General features: G+C 40.0%; 1 protein-coding gene across 1 annotated transcript in view; it reads right to left on the bottom strand.

Moving 5' to 3' along the window:
• The window catches only part of RALBP1 (ralA binding protein 1), a 55,659-nt gene extending 42,363 nt beyond the window's left edge, over window positions 1-13,296 (bottom strand). Inside the window, exon 1 of the mRNA XM_032309523.1 lies at window positions 13,188-13,296. The gene's annotated coding sequence lies outside the window, so the exon portion shown is untranslated. The remainder of the gene's footprint in view (window positions 1-13,187) is intronic.

The raw sequence follows: 13,296 nt of genomic DNA, 5'->3' as shown, positions 1-13,296 counted from the left end.
GCTCCACATTCAGTGCCGAGTCTTTTGAGATTCTCTCTCTCCTTCTGCCCCTCCTCCTGCTCACGTGTGCACACTCTCTCTTTCAAATAAGTAAGTCTTTTTTAAAAGTATACATACTTCTACATACAGCTTTCTTTGTATGTGTATAAAACATCTCTGCAAGAACATACATGAAACGTTATTTCTTTGGTAGTATCTTTAATGGCTGAGAAAAACACAACTGTATTATTTGTCTCACCCAGGCCCCCTTCTCTCTGTAAGGAAACTGGGAAATACCCTGACAGATAATTTGATAAATAGGAAGCATATGGGCTCTGGAGTCTGAGAGATGATCTGGATTCAAATCGTATGGAACAGAGCTATGCAACTTGACTGAATGCCATCACCTTTTATTTTTTTTTTTTTTTAAAGATTTTATTTATTTATTTGACATAGAGAGATCACAGTAGGCAGAGAGGCAGGCAGAGAGAGAGAGGAGGAAGCAGGCTCCCTGCTGAGCAGAGAGCCCGATGCGGGACTCGATCCCAGGACCCTGAGATCATGACCTGAGCTGAAGGCAGCGGCTTAACCCACTGAGCCACCCAGGCGCCCTGCCATCACCTTTTAAAGAACAAATTTCCTTATCTGTACAAAAGAATGTTGACATCTTGCAACCTGTTGCCAAGATTTTAAAAAAATGAAAATTTCTCATATACAGTAGGTACTTAGGAAGCAGTAATATTAGCCAATATTTAGTTGTGCTATTTAACTATAAAAAAGCAAGGGTATAAAGATGTCTGGACAAAACTTGAGATTTGTCTAAACTGTATTTCTCCCCCTTCTAAGACTATGAAAAACGAAGCTTTTCCTGCCTTTTCTCTTTGATGATCCATTTCAAAACCCTTCAAAAAATCTTAAGTACATTTTTAAAACAAATTCGTTAATACTTTTACTACAATCATTTAAAAGATATTGAGACAGCGAGCATACATATACAAGCAGGAGGCAGGGGAAGGGAATGGGAGAGGGTATCTCAAGCAGACTCCCCACTAAACACCAAGTCCAACACAGAAGTTGAGCTCATGACCCTAAGATCATGACCTGAGCTGAAAGCAAGAGTCGGACATTTAACTGACTGAGCCATCCACGTGCCCCATCATAAACAAATTTAAAAAGGCAAGAAGAAACTTGGAAAAAAATACTGGCACTAGACACAGCAAATATTTTTACTGATTTATTTACTTGAGAGACTGCACAAATTGGGGGAGGGGGGAATATCCAGCAGGCTCCCTGTTGAGCACAGAGCCCAACACAGGGCTCCATTTCACAACCCTGAGATCACCTGAGCTGCAATCAAGAGTCAGACACCAAATCAACTAAGCCACCCAGAAGCCCCTAGAACATGACAAATATTTATAGAATTTTCTTAAAAAAGAAAAACAAAAACATGATAGAAAGTATAAACACAAAAGACATAAAAAAAGACATTTTAAAAATGGAGGTGCCTGGGTGGCTCAGTCACTTAAGCATCCAACTCTTGACCTTTGGCTGAGGTCATGATCTCAGGGTTGTAAGATCAAGTTCATCGTAGGGCTCCATGCTCAGAGAGTCTGCCTGAGATTCTCTCTCACTTTCTCACCCTCCGTCCCTCCTCATTACACACAAACACACAAACACACACACACACACACACACACACACACTCTCTCTCTCTCTCTCTCTCTCTAAGATAAACAAATCTTTTTTAAAAAGCTATTTTAAAAATGAAAGAATAAAAAATTAAAGAGACGCTCTTTCTTTTTATTTATTTTTTTTTGAACAGTAAGTTGGGTTTTTTTTTTTTTTTAAAGATTTTTACTTACTTATTTTGAGAGAGAGACAGACAGAGTGAGAGAGAGCACGAGAGGGGAGGTCAGAGGCTCCCCATTGAGCCGGGAGCCTGATGCGGGACTCGGTCCCAGGACCCTGGGGCCATGACCTGAGCCGAAGGCAGTCACCCAACCAAATGAGCCACCCAGGTGCCCAAGAGATGCTCTTTCTTAATCATAAATTTTCTGAAGATGAACAAATCTAATACCCAATAATGGAAAGATATGAAGAAACGCACGCCCTCATACACTACTGGTAAAAGTGTAAACTGATACATTTAAAAGGGCAACTTAGCAAAACCTATCAAAAATTAATATTCTTACCTAGCAATTCCACTATCAAACCTTTACCCTCAAATACACAAAATAAGCAAAAATGTAATTAGAGGGTAGTTACTACAGTGTTTGTAATAGCCAAAAAACCTTTATTTATACTGCATCTCTTTAAACACCTAAAATCCTTGAAAAATAAGTACTATGAGAACATACTGACCCACTGTATGCTACATGAAATATGAAATTCACTTGAACTATACTAATACAGGTAGCCTAAAAACAAGTGCAGTATAATAAACAGAGTAATGTTGGCAAAATGTTGGCATAAGAAACAGCAAACACAACTAAAAACTGTCAGAACCAACTTTTCCAGACATGAGAAACTAACCAAAATTTTGTAGGAATCCAGGGTACTTATTCAAGAAAAACAGCTAAATCTTGGTAAGAACATAGAGCTTTGTGGCATTTAACCTGCTCTCGTCGATCTCATCCAATCGCTCCCCAGATCAGTGGTGGCTATGAAAACAACAGCTCACATTCCTGATACTGGTACAGCAAAACAAACCTCACTTACAAACAAACTGAAATCATTTGTTTTGACCAATCTATGGCTCTTGGAAGACAGGAAAAGTCTTGCTTTAGCTCACCTAATGCTGCTAACTCAGACTTCCCACAAGCTAAAGCTACTACGGGACACAAAGGATGTTTGTCAAGAACACATACAAGCAAATATTCTCTGTGCTTGTTGCCTGACCCAATGAGTAACAGTTGGTATAAACAAACTGACCAAAAGCCTTGAAAAAAAAGGAGGGGCAATGAGGTATTTTGAGAAATAAGGACCTTAAACAGCTTCAACAGATTCCTGGGAATCTAGGACACAACATGTATGCCCAGGGCTGTGCACATGCTCAGGAATTCTGCCAGCCCTTCGTTGACAGTTTTTTTCTTTTAAAACTGTGGTGTCATCCCACCACCTCCTGGCCTCTATGGTTTCTGCTAAGAAGTTGGAAGAGTCAGCTGTTTTTTTTTTTTTTTAAAGATTTTATTTATTTATTTGACAGAGAGAAATCACATGTAGATGGAGAGGCAGGCAGAGAGAGAGAGAGGGAAGCAGGCTCCCTGCTGAGCAGAGAGCCCAAAGCGGGACTCGATCCCAGTACCCTGAGATCATGACCCGAGCCGAAGGCAGCGGCTTAACCCACTGAGCCACCCAGGCGCCCGGAACAGTCAGTTGTTAAATGATACTGAGGATTCCTGGTATATGAGGAGTCACTTCACTCCTGTTTCTTTCAAGATTCTGTCTTTGTTTCTCAAATGTTTGATTAAGATTCTCGATATGGATCTCACTGAGTTTATCCCATCCCATAAGTCCTTCTGGATGACTCTGACCTCTACACAAACAGGAAATTAAAGCTAACCAGAGTTGTAAAGTGGCTGAGTGCTGAAGGAATAAAATATTCCAAGAGAAGCACAACACCCTTCTGAAGATACTGGAAGACATTTTTGGCACCAAATGTTTAAGGAAATACCTGTCCAATCATTAGCTGACACAACACAGATACAAAATTCAAGGGCACACATGACAAAGAATATATACTTCACAAAATTAGTTCAGAAAAGTTCTTAAACAAACTAATGACAGCTACAACAAGGAGCAACATCTCTGGGGAAAGAAGAGCCTAATTTCCATGGCTGCCACATAATACTCAAAATGTCTAATTTCAACAAAAAATTACATGCATGTAAAGAAACATGAAGGAATAGCCCATACACAGAGAAAAAAAGCAATCAGTAGAAACTCTCCCTAAGGAATCCCAGACATTAGACTTAGTGGACAATGACTTTAAATCGTATTAATGTTCAAAAGCAAAAGGAAATTATGTCTAAAGAACTAATGGAAAGTGTAAGAACTCTGTCTCACCAGATGAGGACTATTAATAAAGAGACAGAAATTATTTTTAAAACAATCAAATAGAAATCCTCAAGTTAGAAAGTACAACTAAAATGACAAATTCACTATATAGGCTCAGCAGCAGATTTGAGAAGACAAAACAAAGAACCAGTGATCTTAAAGATAAGTCAATTGAAATATGTCAGCCAGGGGATCAAACAGAAAAACTAATGAAGAAAATGTAAGAGAGCCTAAGAGATTTGTGGGACACCATCTGGCACACCAAGCATAATGGCAATCCCAAAAGGAGAAAAAGAGCAAAAATATTTGAAGAAATAGTGGCTAAAAACTTCTCAAACTTAACGAAATATATTAATCTATATACCCAAAAAGTTCACCAAACTCCAAGCAGGAGAAATTCAATGAAATTCACACTAAGGCATATCTTCATCAAACAGTTCAAAGACAGAGAATCTTGAAAGAAGCAAGAAGGAAGTGAGTCATCACATACAAGGAGTCCTCAATATCATTAACAGCTGACTTCTCATCAGAAACCATAAAAGCCAGAAGGCAGTGGGATGACATGATCAAAGTACTGGAAAGAAAAAACACTGTCAACTAAGAATCTTTATCTTGTAAAATTATCCTTCACAACTGAACGAGAAAAACAATACATTCTCAGAGGAAGAAAATGTGAAAGAATTCGTTGCTAAAGCATCTACCCCATAAGAAATGCTAAAGTGAGTCCTTCATGCTGAAATGAAAGGACACTAGACAGTACCCTGAATCCATATGTAGAAATAAAGAACACCAGTAAAAGTAACTACATAGGAGGGGCAGCTGGGTGGTTCAGTCATTGGGTGTCTGCCTTCAGCTCAGGTCACAATCCCAGGGTCCTGGGATCAAGGCCTGCATTGGGCTCCCTGCTCCTTGGGAGGCCTGCTTCTCCCTCTTCCACTCCGCCTGCTTGTGTTACCTCTCTCCCTGTGTCTCTCTCTGTCAAATAAATAAATAAAATCATTAAAAAAAAAAAAGGTAACAACCCAGGAAAATATAAAAGACATATCAATTTCAAAACACAGTACAAATGTATCTTCCAGGGCGCCTGGGTGGCTCAGCCAGTTAAATGTCTGACTTCAGCTCAAGTCATTATCTCAAGGTCCTGGGATCAAGCTCTGCATCGGGCCCCATACTCAGCAGGGAGTCTGCTTGTCCCTCTCCCTCTGCCCCTGCCCCCACTTGCGCACACATGTACACGCATGCACGCTCTCTCTCTCTCTCAAATAAATAAAATCTTAAAAAAATTTTTTTAATGTATTTTTTATTTGTATCTCTTTTTCTCCTTTTTGATTTGAATGACAATTGCATAAAGCAACAATTTTAAATCAGATGGGCATACATTGTATAAAGATACAACTTGTGGGGCGCCTGGGTGGCTCAGCGGGTTAAGCCTCTGCCTTCAGCTCGGGTCATGATCTCAGGGTCCTGGGATCGAGCCCCACATCGGGCCCTCTGCTCAGCGGGGAGCCTGCTTCCCCCTCTCTCTCTGCCTCTCTGCCTACTTGTGATCTCTGCCTGTCAAATAAATAAACAAAATCTTAAAAAAAAAAAAAAAAAAGAAAAGATACAACTTGTGACAAAAGCACCATAAGGGGGAGTAGAGCTACAAGAGTACAATTTTTTGTTTGTTTGTTTGTTTGTTTTTAGGAGTACAGTTTTTATACACCACTGAAACTAAACTGGTATTAATCTGAACCAGACTATTACAAATGAAAATATTAATTGTAATCCCAGGGCAACCACTAAGAAATAACTCAAAATATATAGTAAATAAGATATAAAGATTTAAAATAATACAGTGCAAAGAAATACAGAAGGCACTAATGGAAGAACTGAAGAATAAAAAAGATATAAAATATACAGAAGACAAACACCAATAGGGCAGAAGTTGCTCCTAATCAGTAATTACATTAAAGGTAAATGGGTTAAATTCCCAAAATTATAAGGCAGATAGTGACGAAACAGATTTTTTTTTTTAAGATCCAACTATATGTTGCCTACAAGAGACTCAAGTTCTAAAACACAGTTGAAAGGATGAGGGTGCCTGGGTGACTCACTTGAGCATCTGCCTTCGGCTCAGGTCATGATCCCAGGGTCCTGGGATTAAACCTTGTTATCAGGCTCCCTGCCCAGCACAGAGTCTGCTTGTCTCTCTCCATGTGACCCTCCCCCTGCTCATTCTCTCTTACACGTGCACATGCTCTAACTCTCTCTCTCAAATGAATAAATAAAAAATATTTAAAATTTAATTTAATTTAATTTAATTTAAAGAGAAATGAAAATGATGGAAAAAGATACTTCATGTGAACAGTAACCAAAAGAGAGCTGGGATGACAGACTATACTAATACAACAAAATAAATGTTAGGACAAATCTATTACAAAAACCAAGCATATTATAGAAAGATAAAAGGGTAGTTGTATCTTGTCAACAAGACAACAACTATACATGTACAAGCACCTAATAAAATAACCCTAAAAGACATGGAACAAAACAAAACAAAACCTGACTAAATTGAAAGGAAAAACAGTTCAATAATAGTTGAAAACTTCAATATCCCCCTTTCAACAATGGATAAACCAACTAGATAAAATACCAATAAGGAAAGAGAAGACTTGAACAATACTTTGAAGAAACTAGACCTAACAGACACTCCACTCAACAACAGCATAATACAGATTCATCTCAAGCATACTTGGAACGTTCTTCAAAACAGATCAAATTTAGGCCACAAACAAACCTGAACAAAGTTTATAAGGCTGAAAGCACACAAGTATGTTCTCTGACTACAATGAAATGACACTGAAAATCAATAAATACAAAAAAAAATTAACAAACATTTAACAGAACATCTGACAAACTAACAGCAGACGGCAACTGATAAAGGGAATCAGTGAAAAACCCACATTTAACATTACACTTAATGGTGAAAGACTGGACGCTTTCCTCCTAAGACCAGGAACAAGACAAAGAGGTTTGTCCTTGCCATTTCTGTTCAACACCAAACTGTAAGTACAAGCGATGGCAATTAATCAATAAATAAAATGCATGCAGGGGAGCCTGAATGGCTCAGTCAGTTAAGCATTTGCCTTCAGCTCAGGTCATGATCTCCACGTCCTGGAATCAAGTCCCACATTGGGCTCCCTACTCAACGGGGAGTCTGCTTCTCTCTTTCCCACCACCCCTCCCTGTTCATATGCATACTCTCTCCCTCTTAAAATCTTCTTTAAAAATAAAATAAAATGCATTCACATCAGAAAGGAAGAAGTATGGGGCGTCTGGGTGGCTCAGTGGGTTAAAGCCTCCATCTTTGGCTCAGGTCATGATCTCAGTCAGGGTCCTGGGATGGAGCCCCACATAGGGCTCTCTGCTCAGCAGGGAGCCTGCTTTCCCTCCTCTCTCTCTGCCTGCCTCTCTGCCTACTTGTGATCTCTGTCAAAAAATAAAGAAAATCTTAAAAAAAAAAAAAAAGAAGGAAGAAGTAAAACTGTCTCTATTCATTCACAGATGACACGATCTTACACAGAAAACCCAATAAAATCTACTAGGAAATTATTGGAGCTAATAAATGAGTTTAACAAAATTACAGGATACAAGATAAAAACAGAAAATAAACTCCATATCCACACACTAGAACAATCTCTTTTGCAGAAATGGAAAAGCTGGTCCTCAGTTTAATATGGAACTGCAAAAGGCTCTAAATAGCCACAAAAAAATAATCAAAAACAACAAAGTTGGAAAAAAGCACACTTCCTTTCAAAAGGTACTACAAAACTAGAGTAACCAAAACAATGTAGTACTGCCATTAGTATAAAATTGAGACCTATGGAATCGATTTGAGAGTCTAGAAATAAATCCAAACATCTATGGTCAACTGATATATCAACAAGGGTGTCAAGACTATTCAATGGGGAAAGAATGGTTTCTTCAACAGATGGGAATAAACTATTGAATGTCCACATGCAAGAAAACGGACCCATATCTCAAACCATACACAAAAAATTTTACTCAAAATGAATCAACACCTAAATATTAAAACTAAAACCAAAAACTTTCAGAAGAGAGTACAGTGTTAATTTTCACATCCTTGGATTCGACAATGGATTCTTAGATAGGATGCCAAAATCATGAGTAACAAAAGAAAAAAGTGGATAAACTGTATTTCATCAAAATTTTAAAACTTTGTATATCAGAGGCTATCATCAAGAAAGTAAAAAGAGAATCTAAAGAATGGAAGAAAGTATTTGCACATCGTATTCTGATAAGGGTCTAGCATCTAGACTATATAAAGGAACTCTTAAAACTCAACAGCAAAAAGACAAAAACCCAATCTTAACGGGCAAAGAATTTGAATAGATATTTTTCCAAAGAATATAGACAAATGACCAACAAGCACATGAAAAGATGGTCATTATCATCATATCAAACCTACAATGAGATACCAATTCACACCCACTAGAATAGCTAAAATTTTAAAAGCCATAAAATAACAAGTGTTGGTAAAGATGAGGAGATATCAGATCCCTTATACTGCATAATGAAATGGTGCAGTTGCTTTGGGAAACAGTTTGGCTGTTCTTCAAAATGTTAATCGTAAGAGTAGCCCTATGATCCAGCAATTCTATTCCTTGGTATACACCTAGGAGCAACATACAGCCACAGAAAAACTTGTACATGAATATTCATATCAGCATTATTCACAAGAGCCACAAAGCAGAAACAGCTCAAATAGTCACCAACTGATCAATGGATAAACAAAACATGGTGTAACCAGGCAACAGAAGATTATTTGGCAATAAAAACAAATGAAGTTCTGATATATGCTATAATATGGATAAACCCTGAAAACAGTACACTGAGTAAAGGAAGACAGTCACAAATGATCATCTATGTGATTCCATTCATATGAAATGTCCAGAATAGGCAAATACAGAGGCAGATCACTGGCTGCTAATGGGTGGGAAGAGAAAGAATGTGACCGATAATGAGCAAAAGGTTTCTTTTTTGAGGTAATGAAAATGTTCTAGAGTTTACTGTGGAGATGGTTGCACAAATCTGCGAATATACTAAAAACCACTGAATTGTACAGTCTAAGAGGATGAATTTTACATTATACGAATTACATTTCAATTAAACTGTCGTAAGAAAAAAAAAGCAGGCTCAAGTCTGTCATGTTAAAAATCACTCTTAACTCTTTTTATCATCTGCTAACAACTCTTTCCATTATTCCCTTCACAGCTAACATTTGTTTATTCTTGAACTAATCCATATTTACTTTCTTCACTCTCTGATCACCCATCAACTCCTCAATTCAAAGAAACGAGCTCCTTCCTCCCATGGTAGCCTTAGGTAGAATGTTACGAAACTGCGCTTAGTTATCAGACTGAACAGACTCCTAATAATCCTTGTTTTACTCAAGTTCTCAGACCTTTGGAGTACAGCTTCCTTTTTCAGAAATTTTCATGTTTTTGTGGAGAGTTGGTTGTGAAGCATAGCTTCCTTTTGAAATGATTCTATTTTGGCTTCTATGACATTTTCTCATGATTTCTCTGCATCTCTAAAAACTTAGGAATTTCCCTTCCCAGGTCTTCTTCCTCAATTTCACTGTAAATGTTCTCCATTGTCTATTTCCAGAACTATTCTCCATGGGTAAACTCTTCCTACATATTATAATGTAAATCAAAGGTTTCAGCTACCACCTATAATACAGCCTGCTGACTCTCACAGCAAGACCTCTCTCTCTTCGACTCCAGATCCACACACCCAACTCTGTAGCTGCTTTCCACTTGGAAGCTTCATAGACAACTCCCATTCGATACATCCAAAAGCTAACACACTGTCCCTCCCCAAGCTTGCTCCTCTTCCTGTCTCAGTACAGAGTTGATGCTTGAACAAAATAGGTTTGAGCTGTGTGGGGCTATTCAGATGTGGTCCTTTTTTGATACATTACTGTACTGTAATCATGTTTTTTCTTCCTTATGATTTTAGTAACATTTTCTTTTCTCTAGCTTTATTGTAAGAATACATATAAAACACGTAACATGTAAAATATGTGTTAATTGACTTATGTTATCTGTAGGGCTTCCAGTCAACAGTAGGCTATTAGTAGTCAATTTTGGGGGGAGTCAAAAGTTATACATGGATTTTAGACTGCAAGGGGAGTCAGCACCCCTAACCCCCCCCATTGTTAAAGGGCCAACTGTACTCTACCACTGTCTTATTCAATGACCCAAGTTACAATCCAACCACACCTGAATCCTATGAATTCTACCTTCTGTCAAACTACTCCTTTGTATCTCCAACGCTACCTTAGTTTAGAGCTACCTTCTACCTTTCTGCACCCTGCCTGATCTTCCTTCCACCCCTTCTGAAATCTGCACTCTACAATACCAGAATAATCTTTCCAAGAGGAAAACTTTATCATGACTCTTTCCTTATTAAAATTCATAAACTCTACTACTTCTATAAGGGGAAAAATTCTAGAAACCTTAGAATGCCAACAACTCTCAAAGAACTATCTGTGCAGCCTCGTCTTGCGCTACTTACCACCATAAACCCAGTGCTATAGCTGCAGAGAATGACTTCAGGCTCTTCGAAGTGTTCCATGCTCTTTCTAATCACATCCAGCTTTCCTGCTGCCTTTGGTTCATTTCCCTCATTTTCTTTCCTTTTTTTTTTTTTTTAATTTTAAGATTTTATTTATGTATTTGACAGAGACTGAGCAAGAGAGCACAAGCAGGAGGAACGCACTCTTGCGGAGTGGGGTGAGGGAAGGGGCAAAGGGAGAAGCAGGCTCCCTGTTCAGCAGGGAGGCCAATGGGGAACTCGATCCCAGGATCCTAGGGTCGTGACTAAGCTGAAGCAGACGCTTAACTGCTTAACCACTTAACCAACTGAGCCACCCAGGTGTCCCGTTCCTTCATTTTCTGCCTTTGTCATGCCTAAACCTTCAAGTTTAACACACAAAGCATAAAATACCTAATGTCACACACAGCAGGGAGTTAAAATGGGCTCAGCTGGCTTAGGTTTCTGTTTTCTTTATCCTGTCTCAGTGACTTGTACTGGCTTACAAGATAAAAGTTGAAACTACTTTAACTGTGTTTAAGACTATTCCTGAAAAAAAAAAAAAAAAGAATATTCCTAATTTGGTCCCTGTCTACTAGCTACAACCTCCAGATCGTAAAATTCATTATGGAACCTCAGACTCTTGTGCTTCTGCTCACACCCTTCCTTCTAACTAAATGGCCATCCTTGCTGTAGTCTTCCCCTCCACATACTTTTTCCTTTCTACTGCCAACTTCCTCAATCTCTCCTTCTCTCCCCATAAGAAACTGATCACTATCTCCTTTGTACACCCTCTGCCCCCACACCTTCTCCAAAGTAATCTTAAAAACATATTGTACTTGAGAACAGTTCAAGTAAAAGATAAAGCCTTATCACCAGAAAGCAGGGGCACTGCCTTATCCATCTCTAAGTCCTCTTCAGCGGATATAGTACCTGCTACATAGTAACTCCTCTATACTAAATGACCCACGTTCTTCCTTATTCCTTCCAAACATGCTAACTTAAGTTTCTATCAGGAATTTTCTTTCAAAAAAGAAAGAACATACTTTTGGGTTACATTCGAACCTAATGTCCCCTTTCCGAGCAAACAGCTGTGCAAATACAAGTGTACAAATTAAAGTTAATATTCATTCTCTGATAACACTTCTGGTTTTCTAAATTAGATCTACAATGAGAGATACTATTTGAAGAGAAAGCAAATTAAGTTATGTCATACTGCTTCAAGATACTTTGTTCAAAGAATTACTTCCCAGTCCTTACTGTTAAACTAAGTCTATCCCACTTAAATCTATAGGGTCACTCTGAAAAGTGAGAACCACTCTAACTTCCTTCCTACCTCTTCTACTGCCAGTAGTTTACAGCAATTACTCATTTCCAGAAAGACACTCAGAAAGGAACTACCAAATCACCAAGACAACTAGGAAGGCGTCAAGTGAGGTTACTTTTCTTATTCACAGACCCATGTTTTTTTTCATTTAGAAGTGCTGCCTCCATAACCACCAAACCAAAAGTGAGCTTGCTCCTTATCCCCACTTAAATACTTTATGAATAACTGCCAAGTATGATGGAATGCTACCGAAAGTGCTGCAGCATGTGAACATGCCCACTCCACTCTACAATATACTCACTGAAAGCTCTTCTAATGAGGCTAGATGGTGTGTGAACTCCACGTCCAAATGACTGTATTTCTCCTACAACGCACATTCCAAGTATCTCGAGTTAACATTTTAATTATTTTCAAGAACTCTACTAGGCCTTAGAGGAAACAAGCTGCTTGGTCAAGAGGGAGGCTCTGAAGTAAAGAATCCCCAAACTGGAAACACCGTAATTATTCCAGGTTAAGACTGGGGTGTGGAATATTTTGTAAAACCTGTTTCATTCTCATAACGAGAAATTTTTAAAAAGGGAGTGGGGAGGTGACCTCAATAAGAGCATCTGATCACAAACATACTTGGAAATGAGTTGTAAAAAGAATTCTCAACTCCAGATCTGTCCGTGCATTCGCACTGAAACCTGAACGGAAGACCGCAGCACCCAAAGGAGCCCCTACTGCTTCCGTGCCAGCGGTGGGAAACATCAAGAGCCTTTTCCTAGTCCGCTGGGCAAGTCCTGGAGACGGGTCAATATTCCGGGTGCGATTTAAAAAATAGTGATTATATAAAAGACAGTCCTCTCTCCCCCGTTCCGGTGCCCAAGAGCTGCCCTAAGGCCTGGAGACTCAAGTGGGGAGGGGCCCGGTTCCCGACTCTCCTCCTCCGGACCCCGAGGGCACCAAATCACAAATGCGGATGCCACGAGGGAGGCCCGGCCGGCAAGTGGGAGGAACGGCCGGCAACAGGGCGAGAACTGGGGAGAAGCCTGCCCGGGATGAACCCGCACTCGGGGCAGCCACGCCCCCCACCCCCCAACTCCAGCTCCGCGCGCGGCGAGCGCCCAGCCCCGCATGCTGCCTGACAGACGCCGCCTGCGAGATGGGTGCGGAGAGGGCTTCCCGGGCACGCGAGGGGCACCGCCACGACCCCTGCACGCCACCGCTGCCCGCCACTGACCTGTGCCCGCCGCCGCGCGACAGCCCGCCCCCGCCTCAGCCGCCGCCTCCTCGCGCTCACGGTGCCGCCGCAGCCACCGTAGGCGCCTCCTGCGCTGCGCCCCTAGCCG

Source organism: Mustela erminea, chromosome 13 (assembly GCF_009829155.1).
Source record: "Mustela erminea isolate mMusErm1 chromosome 13, mMusErm1.Pri, whole genome shotgun sequence".
NCBI classification, from domain to species: domain Eukaryota; kingdom Metazoa; phylum Chordata; class Mammalia; order Carnivora; family Mustelidae; genus Mustela; species Mustela erminea.
This window is presented reverse-complemented; position numbering and strand designations above follow the sequence as displayed.